The sequence below is a fragment of the Anas acuta genome, chromosome W (assembly GCF_963932015.1).
Source record: "Anas acuta chromosome W, bAnaAcu1.1, whole genome shotgun sequence".
Taxonomy (NCBI): domain Eukaryota; kingdom Metazoa; phylum Chordata; class Aves; order Anseriformes; family Anatidae; genus Anas; species Anas acuta.
The window spans coordinates 11,822,570-11,840,157 of NC_089016.1; the positions used below are offsets into that span (position 1 = coordinate 11,822,570).

At 52.1% G+C, this 17,588-nt stretch overlaps 1 long non-coding RNA gene across 1 annotated transcript in view; it reads right to left on the bottom strand.

Moving 5' to 3' along the window:
• Positions 1 to 17,588, bottom strand: part of LOC137846970 (uncharacterized) — a 475,040-nt gene that overhangs the window by 191,720 nt on the left and 265,732 nt on the right. The window lies entirely within an intron of this gene.

Here is a 17,588-nt window from a genome sequence, read left to right on the forward strand (position 1 = left end):
GGCAGCAGCTGCCTGGGGCAGTGGCTTTCTCAATGCTGTCCTGCACACGGCCAACACATTTTCCCTGCCCCTCTGCCAAGGCAACGCTGTGGACCAGTTCTTCTATGAGATCCCCCAGATCCTCAAGCTCTCCTGCTCAGATGCCTACCTCAGGGAAGTCGGGGCACTTGTGTTTAATGTTTCTTTAGTCCTTGGTTGCTTTGTTTTCATTGTGGTGTCCTATGTGCAGATCTTCAGGGCAGTGCTGAGGATGCTCTCTGAACCGGGCCGGCACAAAGCCTTTTCCACGTGGCTCCCTCACCTGGCCGTGGTCTCCCTTTTTGTCAGCACTGGCACGTCTGCCTCCCTGAAGCGCCCTTCAAACTCATTTCCATCCCTGGACCTGGTGGTGTCATTTTTATACTCGGTGGTGCCTCCAGCAGTGAACCCCCTCATCTACAGCATGAGGAACCAGGAATTGAAGGATGTTATAAACAAACAATTTAAACATTTGTTAAAGCATCACTAAAGGTCTCATCAATTTATCCATTCTTCTAGCATATCCAAAAAGAGTTGAGATAATCTTTCATTTCTAATAGAATTTAGAACTAGTTTAGCAAATATATGATAACATTTTGAGTTAAATATTAATCTTAGCAGCCTGCCTGTTTATTATTTTATTTACTTTGATCAGGTTATCTAATTTACCCATAGAACTGGGCTTCCTCAGTAGATATAGACAATAAAAGAATGCATGAGAACCTCACTGGTCAGAGCTGCCATCTCTTCCCATCTACTCTGGAGCTGTGGGAGTGCAGCCCCAGCATGCAGGAGGGGCTCAGGGCCAAGAGCCCAGCTGACACATGCAGGAGCAGCCCCGGCTCTGCCTCTCTGCTGCCTTCGGGTCGGGGCTTCTGCTTCCCTGGATCCATGGCCATGGCCAGCAGGAGGAAGTGGCTTTACCTGCTGCTCTCTTTTGGCCTCCAGTTTGTTCTCTTGTGCTCCTGTGTTTGGGTTAGCCCTGAGATCTTGACTACCTTGGTGACAGTCCTGTTGTCTCTGCAGTGGCATCCCAATCCCTGCAGGCAGCAGCAGGCACTGTGCAGCCCTGGGTCACTGCTGGCCTCCCTGCTAGCACAACAATAATACAAGGGGCTGCTCACGGAAAACCCAGAAACCTGGAGGCCTCTTCCAATGCTGCTTCCAGGACTAGAGCCAATGAGTCTCGCAGGAAAAGCTTAATGGACTGGCAGCATAATGGACCAGCATCACCATAGTTCGCCCCAGCCCAGGAGACACTAAAGAGGCCCAGAGCTGCCTTTGTGCCAGCAGCTGCGGTGCCTTGCGAGGGGCTGGGGCTGTGGTGGACGTGCCCAGAGCCCTGCAGCAGCCTGCACTGGGCACTGCCCTGGGGCCAGCACAGCCTGGGCTGCTGGGCTGGGGAGAGGGCAGGGAGGTGGGGAGAGGTGGGCAGGGGCTGGGCTGGGCTGGGCTGTGTCCGGCAAAGGGCAACAGCAGCATCAGGGAGCAGTGGCAGCATGCAGGGGAGGGCTCCCAGCAGGGCTTGGTGCTGCAGAGCCAGGGCTGCGCGAAGGGAGCCCAGAGCTGCAGGGGCAGGGGACAGGAGGCCGCTCTGGGTCCTTGCTGGGCTGGGCAGAGCAGGAAGGGGGCCCAGGGCATTCATCCTCTCCCCGCAGCCTGCCAGCACGTATGCTGAGGGCCAGGACGGCTGCTGCAGGAGCAGGGAACTCAGCATGGCCCTTGCAGCCCCCTGCACTGGGCCTGCCTCTGCCTTTGGGCTCGGCTCTGGCCTTGGCTCTGCTGGCAGGAGCACTCTTGGCATGCGCTTCCTGGCCTCCCCTCGCCTGCGCACAGCTGCTGCCCACTCCAGCTGCTGCCACAAACGCGTCCTCACAAGCAGCACCACACCTTGGGCTGCTTCTGCTGGCTTCCCCCACCCAACTGCCTTGACTCCTTGTCTCTGCTGGGGCCCACCTCTGAGGGCTACTGGACAATCTAGTGTTCCTGGACAATCAGGTTTACTGGACTATGTATATATAATGGCCTGGCACATCAGACCCACAAATGTATTAGGCTCTACTGCACACTGGTGCACAGAGTACGCTAATGCCATCAAGCTAGAAAGAGGCGGAACCCACCTGTATTTCTGGAGTGACAGGGGATCCCAACAGTTAACTGTACTGGAGGCTGAAGTGAGTCTAACTAGGAAGGAATGGCAAAAGCACCCCATTGGGACTGGCCCAGAGGCTATGTGCATCCTCGGCATAGACTGTCTCAGAAGAGGGTACTTCAAAGTTCCAAGAGGGCACTACTGGTGGAGCTTTGGCATAGTTGCCTTGGAGACAAAGGACATGAAACAGTTGTCTACCTTGTTTGGCCTTCCACAGAACCCTTCTGTTGGGGGTTTGATGAGGGCTGAAGAACAGCAGGTGCCAATGGCTACCATGGTGGCACACCTGAGGCAGCGTTGCACTAACTGAGACTCCCTGGTTGCCATCCATGAGCTGGGTCATTGACTGGAGAGCCAAGGTGTAGATGTAGAGCTTGGGAGCATGGTTTAGTGATGGACTTGTCAGCACTAAGGTAAAGTTGCCTGACTTGGGTGACACGTCCCAGAGTAGTGTCAGGCACAATGCAATTCTTTTTGCCTTCTGCATCAACAGCACAGGAAGTAGGACTTTGTCCTACTCTATTGACTGGGCAGCTCTTTTCACTCTACCCAATGTAGGTTTCTGTGCCTGGAAGGGGACAATTTCCCCAAAGAGGCCAATCTCATGGGTACAGCTACAGCCAATAAAGATATATTTTCTTTATTTTTCATCCTGAGTTTTTCACAGATGATCTAAGAGAGTCCATGAATTTCCAGGTGTCTACTGAGATTCAGGCTGAATTTCTCAGGATCCAATGGTCATTTCAATCTTATTTTATTTTATTATTTTATTTTATTTTATTTTTATTTTATTTTTATTTTATTTATTTTATTTTATCTGAAGACACCCCTGACCTATCTTAGATAGGGTTTCATGTGTGGGCTGGGCTGCAGGTACAGGGACAAAGACCACTGCTGGCAGTGGAGGTGTCAGACCAGCACTCTCTGCTCTTCCTCCCAATGAAGGTCTCCAAAGAAGTCACCCTGGATTAATAGCAATAGGATAATGACGCTCTAAACTGAAATGCAGCAAAATTCAGCCTTTGAAACAAGAAAATATTTTTATTGGTTGCTCTTTGAAATCTTCTTCCTTAATTACATCTTGCAAGCTCTGCAATTAGCTGCAGAAGGCGTGAAGGCTTGAAGACAACTATGGAAGAGATGTTAGGAGTTTCTGCATTTTAATGAGTTCCATGGTGTGTTTTGGTGCTGAGTCTATGAAGCTCAGGTACTGAGAGGTGAATGATGCAACTGCTAGAGAAAGTAAAGTCAGGAGGAAAAGTTGAAGTGACTTGGAGTATTAATGGGCCCCACTGAGGGCTGTTACTAACAAAGCCCCCCCAGGGACTTGTTAAGGCAGCTAATTGGAGGCCATGGTTACAGACAGGCAAAGCAATGTGCTGAGAAAAATCTTGGTTCGATTTGGTGAAGAAGAAGAGCAAATGCCTGACCCGTAGAACTGTGAGAGGAGATCCGGCATCCCCACGTCCGGCTGAAGGCTGTTCCTGGGGTCTGTGGGATGTGGTGGGCAGTGTGATGCAATGAGAAGAACACTGCTATGACACCTCTGAGGTGCTGCACAGGGATGAAAGGAATCAATGAGGCCCCATTTCAACGAGTATAACATCTCTCCTCATAAGCTCTAGCCAAGGTGACAAAACCTTCAGGGCTGTTGGGACCTTCCATTCTTGCCAGCACCCTCTGCCTTCTCCTCTGTAGCTTTTCGTACGCTATCCCACAATTTGTCTTATTTCCTTGAAGTTTGCAGACACCCATCTCTGTTCAACACGTTGCTCTCATCCCTTGCTTTAACTCATGTCTCGTCAGCCCTCACCAGCTGTTCCTTGAAACACAAAGCCATGGTCTGATCAGAGGGTGACCTGTGGCACTACAGCACGACCCTTTGAGGGACATTTCTTCCTCCTCAGGGCCAGCGCAAACCTTCCAGGGCACACTTTGTGGCAAGTTTTTCTCTCCTGCTCTTTCTTACTACCAAAGGAAGCTCCATCAGTGTGGAAACCACTCCTGAAGTAGTCATCCCAACCCAGCAGGCTCCTTGCGGCCTCTCAGCCAACCACACACAAGTCACCTCAGCAGCAGCTTCCAAGCCAGGGGCCTGCTGCTGCCCACTCATGGACTCAAGCAGAAGGGACAGGACAACCCATGTTGGGGCCTTCTTTCTGCCTGGGTCCTCCTGGCTCTGGAGGCAGAGGGGATCCCCCAGTCAGCATGCCAAGCAGGTGCCTTCTGCTGGCCTAGCAGGGCCACTGCCAGATGTCAGCCCAAAAGTGCAGATCCCAGGGAGAAGGCAAGGCTGACCTGCCACCTCCAGACACAAGTGATCTCCCAGTCCCTTTGCGTGACACGTTCCTGCTGCTGCCCTATCAAGTGCAGAGACAGAAGTGACCTCAAAGTCCCTGCCACAGTCACATTCCTGCTGCTGGGGCAGGAGATCCTGAGGCAGAGCTGAGCTCCTCAGAGCATTCCCTCCCATCTCCTCCTTGTGGCCCACAAGCTGATCAGGTCCATGGCCCCTCACATTCATTTGGAGTTAGGGTTTTCTTTAGGTCTCTTAAGCAGTTTTCTAGTGTTAAATAGACCATTTTAATGCTACTATTAAGGGCAGAGATCAGAGTGATTAAGAGTGTAAGAGCTAGGGGAAGCGGCTATGGGCTGAGTTTTGTCTTCCAGGGGTACGCTGAGGTCACTCATTAGAGTAGTGGATTCCTGTCAGGGTGCTGAGTAGCATGTAGTTTTAGGAAATAAGTTTACAGTTTGAAACTGGGGAATAGCCTTGTATGACTATTTTAAGTCACGATTACAGCTGCATCAGCATAACCTGAACCCTCTTACCTCTACAAAACCCTTAATTTTGGCTGTCCAAGTCCCTATTCCCTCCTCTCAGTGTTACATTTCTCTTGGCCAGGCTTCTCCTGATTTCCCCATATCAGTTATCTTTTTAGGGGCATGCTTATGATGCCTTTCATGACCTTAGACTGTCAGTGCTCTGTTGGCTACTCTATTCCTAAGAAAAGCGTCACTTAAGACAAAATGGAAAAGGACACAAAACTCCTCAGTGTTAAGGTCAGGGATCAGGGTGAGCAATACAGAAACGTTAAGAGAAAGAGGCTATGGGCTGAGTTTTGACTTCAAGGGAACCTTTGAGTTCAGACATTGGAGTAGTGGATTCCTGTCAGGGTGTGGAGTAGCATTTAGATTTTTGAATTAAGGTTACTGGTTGAAAGTGGGGAAGGGCCACATATGATTCTTTTAGGTCAAGGTTACTGCAGCATCAGCATAACCTGAACTAACTTACCTCTACAAAATCCTTAATTTCTGCTGGCCATGCCCCTATTCCCTCCCCCAAATCTCACATCTCTCCTGTCCATTCTATTCCTGACCTCCCCAAATCAGTCATCTCATTGGGATCAGCTTTTTGTAGGCTTTCATGATCTCAGCGTATCCATCACACCTCTGTTGGCTACTCTATTTCTTAGAAAAGCGTCATTTAAGACACGATGGAAAAGGACACAAATGTCCATCAGAGCACCCTGCACAATGTGCCTAGCAGCTCAGCACCATCACAAAAATGCTGTTCCTGCCTACAAGTTTTCTTTCCAGAATGGCTCCTATGGCTCCAGGGTAACTTTTCCCAGGCACTCAGTTCCCTGGCCACACCACTCTTGCACGCAGGCCCCATGTGTCTCTCCAACACTCCCCTCTTCCCCTGCAGTAGTGGCACCTCAGCGCAGCAGGTTGGTGCATGTCCAGGCTCAGGGGTGTTTCCTGAGGGCCTGCCCCGTGTGGGGAGTGGTGGGGAGGAAGAGAGCAAGGTCATCTCCTGGGGCATGGCTGAGCACAGCCCAGCCGTCCCGCACCATGGGCAGGTCCCTGCTCCCAGGCTGAGGCACACATGCAAGGTGGACACTTCTCCAGCAGCTTCAAGCAGGGACCTTCAGCCCTGCCCCAGTCCCAGAAGTGACCTCATCCTCCTACTCCATCCACAGACAGCTGCTAAAGCCCTAAGTGTCTGTGTTTCTCACAGCCTAAACACAAGTCTTTCTCCTTGCCCTCCCCACTGCCCAGCACTGCCTCTCAGGTGGCACTCAGTGACCCTTCAGAAGGGCTTTTGGGCTTCCTCAATTGTCCTGGTGCTTATTAGCACCTTCCTGGCTCCTTCCAGAGTGCAGAGGGAGTCTTCTTGTCCATCAGGGGCCCTGTACTGGCTGTGTCTGGGACAGAGTTAGTCTCTGCAGAGCAGCCCCTGAGGTGCTGTGTTTCGGATATGTGACCAGAGCAGTGCTGGTAACCCACAGTGCTGGTCGCTGTTTTTGAGCAATGTTTGCAGAGCATCATGGCCTTCTGTGGCTCACAATTTATGAGTTTTAATTACTTTTGCAATTCTGCCTCCAATTCTTCATGAAGAAAAGAAAGCAGGTGGTCAATAGGTGTTTATCTGCTGGATGCGTTGAGCAAGGAGGTGTCCATGGTGCCAGGAGATGGAGGTCTGTGAAGCTGCAGGAGCCCTGCTCTCTTGCCTGGGAGATCCCCAGCACACAGTGCCTGTGCCCCGCAGGGCCAGCCCCGCTCCCCAGAGCAGCGCAAGAGGCCTGGCCCAGCCACAGAGCAGCCTGCCCCGAGCAGGGGCCTGCACAAAGAGCTTTCCCTTTCCCCTTTCCCCATCAGTGCAGGCCCAGCAATGTGGTTCTGCTCTTCCCCAGGGCCATCCCTGCTCCAAGAGAGCCTTGCCCAGGGCAGTGTGTCCGTGCTGGCCTGGCCAGCCATTGCTGCTTCCCTCCCCGTGCTCTCCTCAGGGCCCCAAGCTGGCGGTGCTGCTGTGAGAGCCAGGGGCTGTGGTGACCCGGGACCCCACGCGTCTTCGCCCTGCCCGTGCTGCTCAGGGTGGGCAGCAGACCCAAATCCATGGGGATCTCTGCTGCTGAGCCCCTTTCCATCTGCCCTGATGGCTCAGCAGCACAGGACAGTGCTGGGCAGGGCCATGGGGTGTCTCTAAGGGCACAAAGGGCAGGTGAGTGCTGCACCAGACCTGGCCCAGGAGCCTATAAGGAGGGTCTCCACTGTTGCTTTCAGTCTTACGGGCCTTCACCTGCTGGCTCTCCAACATCTTCTGGCATTGCAGAGCCCTCCTTTAGCCCATCGAATCCTCAGATTCCCTTTTTCCTTTACCAGACCCTTCTTTGCATGGTCACACATTTTATGAGGTTCTAATCACTATCCACTGAGCACATTGTCCCTGCAGATCGCCTAACATCTCCAGGCTGGCATTGGACTGGAGTGGGCCAATGTGACTGACTGCAGTGGGCAGTGTTGTCTATTTGGGCATGTGCTGCCACAAAGGGAGTTCTTGGCCTAGCCCTTGGTTCCTCAGGGACCACCCTGGGACTTTCAGCCTCTGTCCCTCACTCCATGACAAACCCCAGAAAACAGAAGAGCAGGGAGCAACCCCTTGGCTCTGTTCCTGATAGCACATTTGGAAGAGGTGTCCAGGGTCCTGGGTTTGCCCTAAGCAAGACCCTCTTCCTACTGTGGTGTTAGCAGGTAGGCAGCTGTGACCCAGGGCTGCACAGTGCCTGCTGCTGCCTGCAGACACAGGGATGCCACTGCAGAGACAACAGGACTGTCAGCAAGGTACACGAGATATCAGGGCTTACCCAGAAAAAAAGAAGCACGATGTGGAGGCCAAAAGAGAACAGCAGGGAAAAACCACTTCCTGCTGCTGGCCATGGCCATGGCTCCAGGGAAGCAGCAGCCCCGACTTGAAGGCAGCAGAGAGGCAGAGCCCAGCGGGCAGTGAGAGGCAGCCCCGAGGGCCACCGGGGCTGTTTCTGCATGTGGCAGCTGGGCTCTTGGCCCTGAGCCCCTCCTGCGTGCTGGGGCGGCTCGCTCAGCTCCAGAGAAGATGGGAAGAGATGGAAGCTCAGACCAATGAATTCTGATGGCTTTCTTATTAGGTTTATCTACACAGGAAGCCATCTTCTACAGAAAAATAATTGACTTGTAGGGGGCTAGGAATAATATTTAATCAAATGTGAAATAATGATAGAAAATAATAATATAGACATTTAATAATAGAAGATATCACATTATTTTATTTCTCGGAAGAGCTGGCATTTTTAATATTAGGCATAGTATTATAGGTGAATTTGCTGACAATGTGTGTATTCAAGTAGAGTCCTGATGGAACCCCTTAGTTCTCAGTTCCTCAAGTTGTAGATGAGGGGGTTTGCTACTGGAGGAACCACGGTGTACAGAACTGTGACCACCAGGTCCAGGGGTGGGGACGAAATGGAGGGGGGATTCAGGTAGGCAAAGATGGAAGTGCTGAACATCAGGGAGGTGACACCCAGGTGAGGGAGGCACGTGGAAAAGGCTTTGTGCCGGCCCTGCTCAGAGGGCATCCTCAGCACTGTCCTGAAGATCTGCACATAGGACACCACAATAAAATCAAAACAACCAAATGCTAACAAAATGCTAAATAGAATTGCCCAAACTTCTCTGAGATAGGAATCTGAGCAGGAGAGCTTGAGGATCTGGGGGATTTCACAGAAGAACTGGTCCACAGCATTGCCTTGGCAGAGGGGTAGGGAAAATGTGTTGGCCGTGTGCAGGACAGCATTGAGAAAGCCACTGCCCCAGGCAGCTGCTGCCATCTGGGCACAAGCTCTGCTGCCCACGAGGCTCCCGTAGTGCAGGGGCTTGCAGATGGCAATGTAGCGGTCGTAGGCCATGACAGTGAGAAGGGAAATACTCTGCTCCAATCATAAAAACAAAAAAGAAGACCTGTGCAGCACATCCTTGATAGGAGATGGCCCTGGTGTCCCAGAGGGCATTGGCCATGGCTTTGGGCAGAGTGGTGGAGATGCAGCCCAGGTCGAGGAGGGCGAGGTTGAGGAGGAAGAAGTACATGGGGGTGTGGAGGTGGTGGTGGCAGGCTACGGCGCTGAGGATGAGGCCGTTGCCCAGGAGGGCAGCCAGGTAGATGCCCAGGAAGAGCGCAAAGTGCAGGAGCTGCAGCTCGAGCGTGTCTGCGAATGCCAGCAGGAGGAACTCGCTCACAGAGCTGCTGTTGGGCATTCTCTGACTTTGTACTTGCTTCTCTGTTGAAGAGGAGAAGGCAGAGCAATGTTAGAACAAACTTCTCTGAGGAAAATAGGAAATAAAACAGAAGGGTGGGTAACTCAAAGCCAGAAAAATATTAGACCAATGAGCTTTGCAGTATTGTTGCAAATAACTGAGCTGATTGTGGAGCAAAGCTGCAACTATTTTCCTCACTTTATTTTATCCTAGTTGCCCGTATAACACATAGGAGAGGTATTTGATGGCGGATCTCCCTGACATTACTTCCACAGTACAGGTGATATCCTGTGGGTGCCAAGAGGCAATGTACTTGTCCTCTGGGGAAGATTGAGCAGAGCAGCTCTGCCCATCAGTCCTGTTCTCTGCTGCCCTGGGCTACCCCTCTATGAGCTGCAGGACCATCCCTCTCAGGTGCTGCCCTGAGAAGAGACAGGCGACAGCTGAGAGCAGAGAAGCCCCACTCCAAGTGCAGCTGAACAGAATCTTCACCTTTTCTCCAGGGGACCGATCAGGATCTCAGCTCTTCCCTGCTAGACAGGTCTCATTGCTGCTGCCCACAGACAGCCATCCAGCAGCATGGACATGATGTTAGTATGGAGGTATCTTCTCCTTGGGCACCTGGGTAGCACAAGGATGCCACGAGAGAGCTGCATCCCGTGGGAGAGCAGCCTGCAGCCCAGGAGGATGCCCCACAGACAGAGCTGGATATCTGAAAGCTGGAGTGTCCCATATCCCAGCTGCACCCTCTGCAGGGTCTGGAGGAGGCTTGTCCACCGCTGTCTTATCTGACATGGGGTAGCAAGGTTATGACACTCCACGGGGCTTCTGCCAGACTTCCTCACCTCACAGGGCAACCCAGCAGGACTCTCAAAGCCTACTGCATTGCCCACTGCCCTCCCAGAAACAAGACCCAGCAGGAGGAGACCCTTCCAAGACCTGCAGCTGCATGGCCCTGCAGTCGCATGGCCCTGCAGCGAGACCCTTACCTTGTCAAGGGCTGTGCAGGTTTCTCCTGCAGGCAGCTCTCAGCAGTATCCCACTGCCAAGTGCCTCCAAGCCCTCTCTCCTTCTCTGCTCTCCCCATGCCAGCTGCAGTCAGAGCCCCCAGCCCTGCTGCGCTGTGCAGAGGAGCTGCTCCTGGACACAGCTGTCTCTCTGCTTCATGGGACTTTCTGAAATGTGTTTTCTCTGTCCCACCAGCCTGGCCCAGCTCAGCAGCACAGGCCCACCCGAAGGCATTGGAATCACCCCTCTGGGGTTTTGCTGATGAACCCAATCACAAACCTCAGGCACTCAGAGACAATTGAAGACATCTCTCCAAAAGTCCAAGTCAGAGGCAAGTTTCCTGCAGTGTTCCCCTGAAGGCCAGCACTGACACAGCCTCCCTTGGAGCTCATTAGAGCAGAACCCTGGAGGCAGTGAGGACAAGGAGACAAAGGCAATGTGAAGGTGACACTGATGTGTAGACAAACTGGGTGTGTGTCACCAAGAACAAGGGCCAGGCCTTGACCTCCAGCCTGTAGGAAGGGAATCCTTTCCCTTCACACCTTGCTCAGGGCTCTTTGTGGGGCAGTAGGAGACGGGGATATGCATGGCCAAGTGCAGGAGAATGGTACGACCCCTGCCTGCTTCATGGGTGGGGGTGAGGAGGCAATGAGGCCCTGGTGTTTTAACAATATATCTCCTCATTAGCTTTAGTGGCTTAGAAGACAGCAGCCATAGCCATGGACACAAAGACTTTGGTTCTCTTGGGACTTTCAGCCTTTCCAGTGTCCTTGCTCTTCTATGTCCTAGGAAATCCCAGTCCTGTACCTTTCTCCCTGTTCCTGTAGACCATTGTGTTTGTGGTGTCTCACTGGATCTGAGCTGAATATGATAACTCAGATTTTCTTGGTGGCCATGCTCCTCATAAGGCAGCTCTGTAGGAAGCTGGCCTGGTTCCTGGTGAGCAGGATCTACTACTTGTACAGCATCCCTCATGGAGGGTATTCACAAGTTGGATGGGATATAGCCGAGGGTACTGAGGGAGCTTGCAGAAGTGCTCAACCAAGCTGCCTTCCATCATTTATCAGCAGTCCTGGCTATCAGTCAACTGGTGACTAGCAAATGTGATGCTCACCTACAAAATGGCTGGAAGGAGGATCGTGGAACTACAAGCCTGTCAGTCTGAACTCGGTCCTGGGGAAGCTCTTGGAGCAGATTATCTTGAATTCCATCACACAACGCTTCCAGAACAACCAGGTGATCAGGCCCAGTCAGCATGGGTTTGTCAAAGGCAGGTCCCGCTTGGCAAATCAGATCTCAAGGTGTGACAAGGCGATGCTCGCAGTGGGTGAGCGAAAGGCTGTGCATGTGGTCTATCTAGACTGCAGTAAGGCTTTTCCATCTTTTCCCACAACATTCTCCAGAGAAACTGGCTGCTCAAGGCTTGGATGTGTGTACGCTTTGTAGGGTTAAAAACTGGCCCAAAGTCATGGTAAATGCAAATAAATGCAGATGGAGGCCTGTCCTTAGTGTCCCCCAGGGCCCAGTACTGTGGCCAGGTCTCTTCAATATCTCCACCAATGATGTGGATGAGGGGATCGAGAGCACCCTCAGCAAGTTTGCAGATGACAACAAGTCTGGAGTGAACGTAGATCTGTTAGGAAGGCTTGTGAGGCCACAGCTCAAGTTCTGTGTTCAGCTCTGGGGCCCCAATAAGGATGTGTATCAGAAGGAGTCCAGAGGAGGGCCAGGAGGACAATCAATGGGCTGCATCACTTTTCCTAGGAACATGCTGAGGAAGATGGGTTTGTTCGGCCTGGACAAGAGAAGGCTCTGGGGAGACCTTAAAAAGCCCTTCCAGTACCAGTAGGGTGCCTACAGCTGGGGAGGGACTCTTCATCAGAGTGTCACGATAGGAGTAGCAGTAATGGTTTTAAACTGAAAGAGGGTAGATTTAGATTAGCTATTAGAAATAAGTTCTTGACTTAGAGGGTGGTAAGGCAGCGGAAAAGGTTGTCCAGGGAAGCTGTGGATGCCCTGTCCCTGGAAGTATTCAAGGCTAGGTTGGATGGGGCTTTGAGCAGCCTGGGCTAGTGGAAGCCGACTCGATGGTGGGGCAGAGTGAGAAGCAGAGAAGGCCTTGATGCTGTGCAAACACTGCACAGGAACAGCGACTACATCCGTGGGTGACCAACATTTCTCTGGTCACATATCAAAAACACAGTACCGCAGGGGCTGCTCTGGAGAGGAACTCTGTCCCAGTCAGAATCAGTGTCCCCACAATGGACAAGAAGCTCTGGAAGGAGCCAGGAAGGTGTTAATAAGCACCAGGACAACTGAGGAAGCCCAAAGGCCCTTCTGAAGGGTCACTGAGTGCCACCTGAGAGGCAGTGCTGGGCAGTGGGGAGGGCCAGGACAAAGACTTGGGTGAAGGTTTTGAGGAATAGGAAATTCAGGGTTTTAGCAGCTGTCTAGGGGTGGAGTAGGAGGACGAGGTCACTCCTGTTACTAGGACAGCGCTGAAGGTCCCTGAGTGAATCTGGTCTGATGGAGAACTGTTCACCTTGCATGCTGCCTCAGCCTGGGAGCAGGGGCCTGCCCACGGTGCGGGATGGCTGGGCTGTGCTCAGCCATGCCCCAGGAGATGACCTTGCTCTCTTCCTCCCCACACGGGGCAGGCCCTCAGGAAACACCCCTGAGCCTGGAGATGCATCAACCTGCTGTGGTGAGGTGCCACTACTGCAGGGGAAGAGGGGAGGCTTGGAGCGACACATGGGGCCTGTGGGCATGAGTGGTGTGGCCTGGGGAAGTGAGTGCCTGGGAAAAGTTACCCTGGAGCCATAGGAGCCATTCTGGACAGAAAACTTGTAGGCAGGAACCACACTTTTGTGGCACTGCAGAGCTGCTGGGTACATTGTGCAGGGTGCTCTGATGGACATTTGTGTCCTTTTCCATCGTGTCTTAAGTGCCACTTTTCTCTGAAATAGAGTAGCCAACAGAGGTGTGATGGATACTCTAAGATCATGAAAGCCATCAGAAAGCTGATACCAATGAGATAACTGAGATGGAGGGATCAGGAGAAGCATGGACAGGAGAAATGTGAGATTTGGGGGAGGGAATAGGGGCTTGGCCAGCAGAAATCAAGGATTTTGTAGAGGTAAGTTAGTTCAGGTTATGCTGATGCTGCAGTAACCTTGACCTAAAAGAATCATATGTGGCCCTTCCCCACTTTCAACCAGTAACCTTAATTCAAAAATCTAAATGCTACTCCACACCCTGACAGGAATCCACTACTCCAATGTCTGAACTCAAAGGTTCCCTTGAAGACACAACTCAGCCCATAGCCACTTCCCCCAGCTCTTACTCTCTTAATCAATCTGATTTCTGCTCTTAATACAAGAACTAAAATGGTCTATTTAACACTAGAAATCTGCTTAAGAGACCTAAACAAAACCCTAACTCCAAATGAATGTGAGGGGCCATGGATCTGATAAGCTTGTGGGCCACAAGGAGGAGATGGGTGGGAATGCTCTGAGGAGCTCTGCTCTGCCTCAGAATCTCCTGCCCCAGCAGGAGGAATGTGACTGTGGCAGGGACTGTGAGGTCACTTCTGTCTCTGCACTTCATAGGGCAGCAGCAGGAATGTGTCACAGAAAGGGACTGGGAGGTCACTTGTGTCTGTAGGTGGCAGGTCAGCCTTGACATAGACCTGGGATGTGCACTTTTGGGCTAACATCTGGCAGTGGCCCTGCTAGGCCAGCAGAAGGCACCTGCTTGGCATGCTGACTGGGGGATCCCCTCTGCCTCCAGAGCCAGGAGGACCCAGGCAGAAAGAAGGCCCCATATGGGTTGTCCTGTCCCTTCTGCTTGAGTCCATGACTGGACAGCAGCAGGCACAAGGCTTGGCTGTGTCTCCACAAGAAGCTTCAAGGCCAGCAGCAGGCCCCTGGCTTGGAAGCTGCTGCTGAGGTGACTTGTGTCTGCTTGGCTGAGAGGCCGCAAGGAGCCTGCTGGGTTGGGATGCCTACTTCAGGAGTGGTTTCCACTCTGAGGGAGCTTTCTTTGGTAGTAGGAAAGAGCAGGAGAGAAAAAACTGCCACAAAGTGCACCATGGATGTTTGGCACTGGCTACAAGGAAGAAGAAATATCCAGGGGAACAACTGCTCTTGCTGCTGGAGTCTGAGGCAAAGAAGGCATTAAGTACCTCAGCCTTTACCTTATCTCTAGATCATTACCAGATTTCTCCCATGTCCAATGAAGGATGATGATTCTCCTTAATTCTCCTTTATTTAAAGTATTTCTATAAGCAGGGTTTATTGTCTTTTACAGTCATAGCCAGATTGAGCTCCAGCTGGGTTGTGGCCCTTCTAACTTTGACCTGCACAGCCCCGTAACATTCAGGACACAGGTCCAGAAAAACCGACAGCATGCATGAGAATGAAGAACAGAAAAAGTGGAATCTGGCAGCCTTCCACCCGCTGTTTTTCTGTGACTCTGTGTTGCAGTTCCATTCAACTGGTTACTCCTGTATTATCCAAACGTTCCCGCAGCTCGTAATGCTATTGTCTTCTCAGAGATAGGACAGTCACACAAAGGTTGAAGCATCTGCCTGCAGACATGAACGGATGACAAAAGGAGCATCAGTGTGGGGGAATGTTGAGAAACTGCAGGATTTTGCCTAAAGTAACTTCTTGATGTTTACAAGGAGAAGGACCCAGACCTACACCAGAGGAAGAGTAACCCCATGCAGTAGGGCCGAGTGAGCAGTGCCCAGGAGGAGGAGGGCCTGGGCACCACAAGGATGCCATACGAGCAGTGGTGCCTGCTCACCAGGAACCAGGTCAGCTTCCTACAGAGATGCATTATGAGGAGTATGGCCACCAAGAAGATCTGAGTTATTAGACTCAGCTCAGATCCCCCGAGACACTGCACGAACAAGTGCCAAAAACTAGCCAGTAAAGAGGTGCAGGTCTGGGAGTCACTAGGACATCCTCATGTGGAGAGGAGCAATGAGAATGGCAAGACTCAAGGTCCCAATAGGACCCAGGTCTTTATGTCCATGGTTATGGCTGTTGTCACTGTCACTGAGGCCTATGAGGAGACAGCTGATCATTAAAGCACCAGGGCCTCATTGCCTCCTCGCCCCCACCATGAAGCAGGCAGGGGTCGTACCATTCTCCTGCACTTGGCCATGCACATCCCCATCTCCTGCTGCCCCACAAAGAGCCCTGAGCAAGGTGTCAAGGGAAAGGATCTCCCTTCCTAGAGGACAATGGTCAAGGCATGGCCCTTGTGCTTGGTGACACACATCAGTCTTCCTACACATCAGTGTCACCTTCACATTGCCTTTGTCTCCTTGTCCTCACTGCCTCCACTGTTCTGCTCTAACGAGCTCCAAGGGAGGCTGTGTCAGTGCTGGCCCTCAGGGGGACACTGCAGGAAACTTGCCTCTGACTTGCACTTCTGGAGAGATGTCTTCAATTGTCTCGGAGTGCCTGAGGTTTGTGGGCTCATCAGCAAAGCCCCAGAGGGGTGATTGCAGTGCCTTGGGCTGGTGCTGTGCTGCTGAGCTGGGCCGGGCTCATGGGACAGAGAGAGCTCATGGCAAGAGGGCCCTGGTGCAGAGAGCCAGCTGTGTCCAGGAGTAGCTCCTCTGCACAGCGCAGCAGGGCTGGGGGCTCTGACCACAGCTGGCATGCAGAGAGGAGAGAAGGAGAGAGGGCTTGGAGGCACTGAGGAGCGCAACAACAGAGGGCAGCGTGTGGCAGGACACATCTGCAGGCTCTTGACACCGTGAGGCTCTGGCATCAGGGCAGTGCAGGTGGGGTTGCCAGAGGGGTCTTCTACAGCTGGCACATCTGATGGCTGATAGCATCTGTCAGGATGACTTTTACTCTACATTTAATGTGGAATAGAATGTGCTGTACACAATGGCATTTATAAAAAAGCATTTCCAGAGGAAAACTGAGTCTTGGTTAATCTGAAGTGGAAGGCTTTTTTTAGTGTCTGTGCTTTCCGAATCTTGCAGTGCAGTGGAAGCATGGATGGGGTCTGTGAACATGGACAGGGAGGAGATGTGGGGACATAGAACCATCTTGCAGCAGAGAAATAGGAAGGCAGCAGGGACTTGGGCAGGCGGTGAGAGGGAGCTGCTGCCAGAAATGCTGTGAGAGGGAGGGCTCAGGCACCTCCCTGCCATCCCCTGCAGGGCAGGCGCCTTCCCTGGGACACCCCCTGGTCTCCTCTCCCACCAGCATGGCCTCTGCCCTCAAGCTCCAATGTCCCCATCAGGAGCTGCCTCGTCTGCAGGCAGAGCTGCAGCACAGGAGGGTCTGCTGAGTGTCCGTCTGTCCCTCCCTGGCCTTGCCTCCCCTGGCAGCAGCACGCTGGCATTCCTCCTGGCTTCTCCAGCTGCCCGTGCTGCTGCTGGTCTTGTTCCCAGGCTGGCTGGGGATGGGGGTTTCAGAGGCAGTGGTGTGCCCTCGGGGTGTTTGGGGAAAGGGGAGTACGGGTACCAGGTGAGGGGTGTGTAGTGGTGTAATTTAATCCCGGATTCTTCTGCCATCAGCAGTGTTCAGGTTCTTTTCAGTTGAACAACTGAGTACAACTTTCCTGCAGCTCTCACAGGGCAGCTGAGACAGTACTTGATGGACAGACTGGCTGACCTCCTTGAAGAACACTGTGCACTAAAGTGACAGTCCCTTTTTCTCTGATAATGATCTACAAGGATTCCCTTTGAGTCCAGCAGAAATAACCAGGATCTGTGGCTCAGAAACACTCCTCAGGAGTGGTAGGACAGCTGAAACAACAAACTCAAAAAACAAAAATTTAAAATAAAATTAAAACAAAGCCTCCACAACTCTGCTCTGCAGTTTGTTGAACTGGGAGTAATGCTGGGGCAAAACTCTTTGAGATCAGGAGTAAAGTGAAACCAACATTTCTTCATGTTTCTCTTCACCTATTGCTGTAGGACACGACTGACTCCTGCACTGCCCACAGTAGAACCTCCTGTTCCAACTGACACCATCAGGCAGAATGAATCAGGATCCATGAAAGGGATCTGCCAAATGTCTGTCAGAAAGTGCACAATATAAGTGATGATTTTAAATGAGAAATTGAATTCATTTTCCTATGATACATTTCTTATATTTATTATTCTCATCCTCTTCTTTTTCAGGACCACATCCCAAAAAAAGCAGATGTCCAACAGAAGCACCATCACTGAGTTCCTCCTGCTGCCATTCGCAGACACACGCGAGCTGCAGCTCCTGCACTTCGCGCTCTTCCTGGGCATCTACCTGGCTGCCCTCCTGGGCAACGGCCTCATCCTCAGTGCCGTAGCCTGCCACCACCGCCT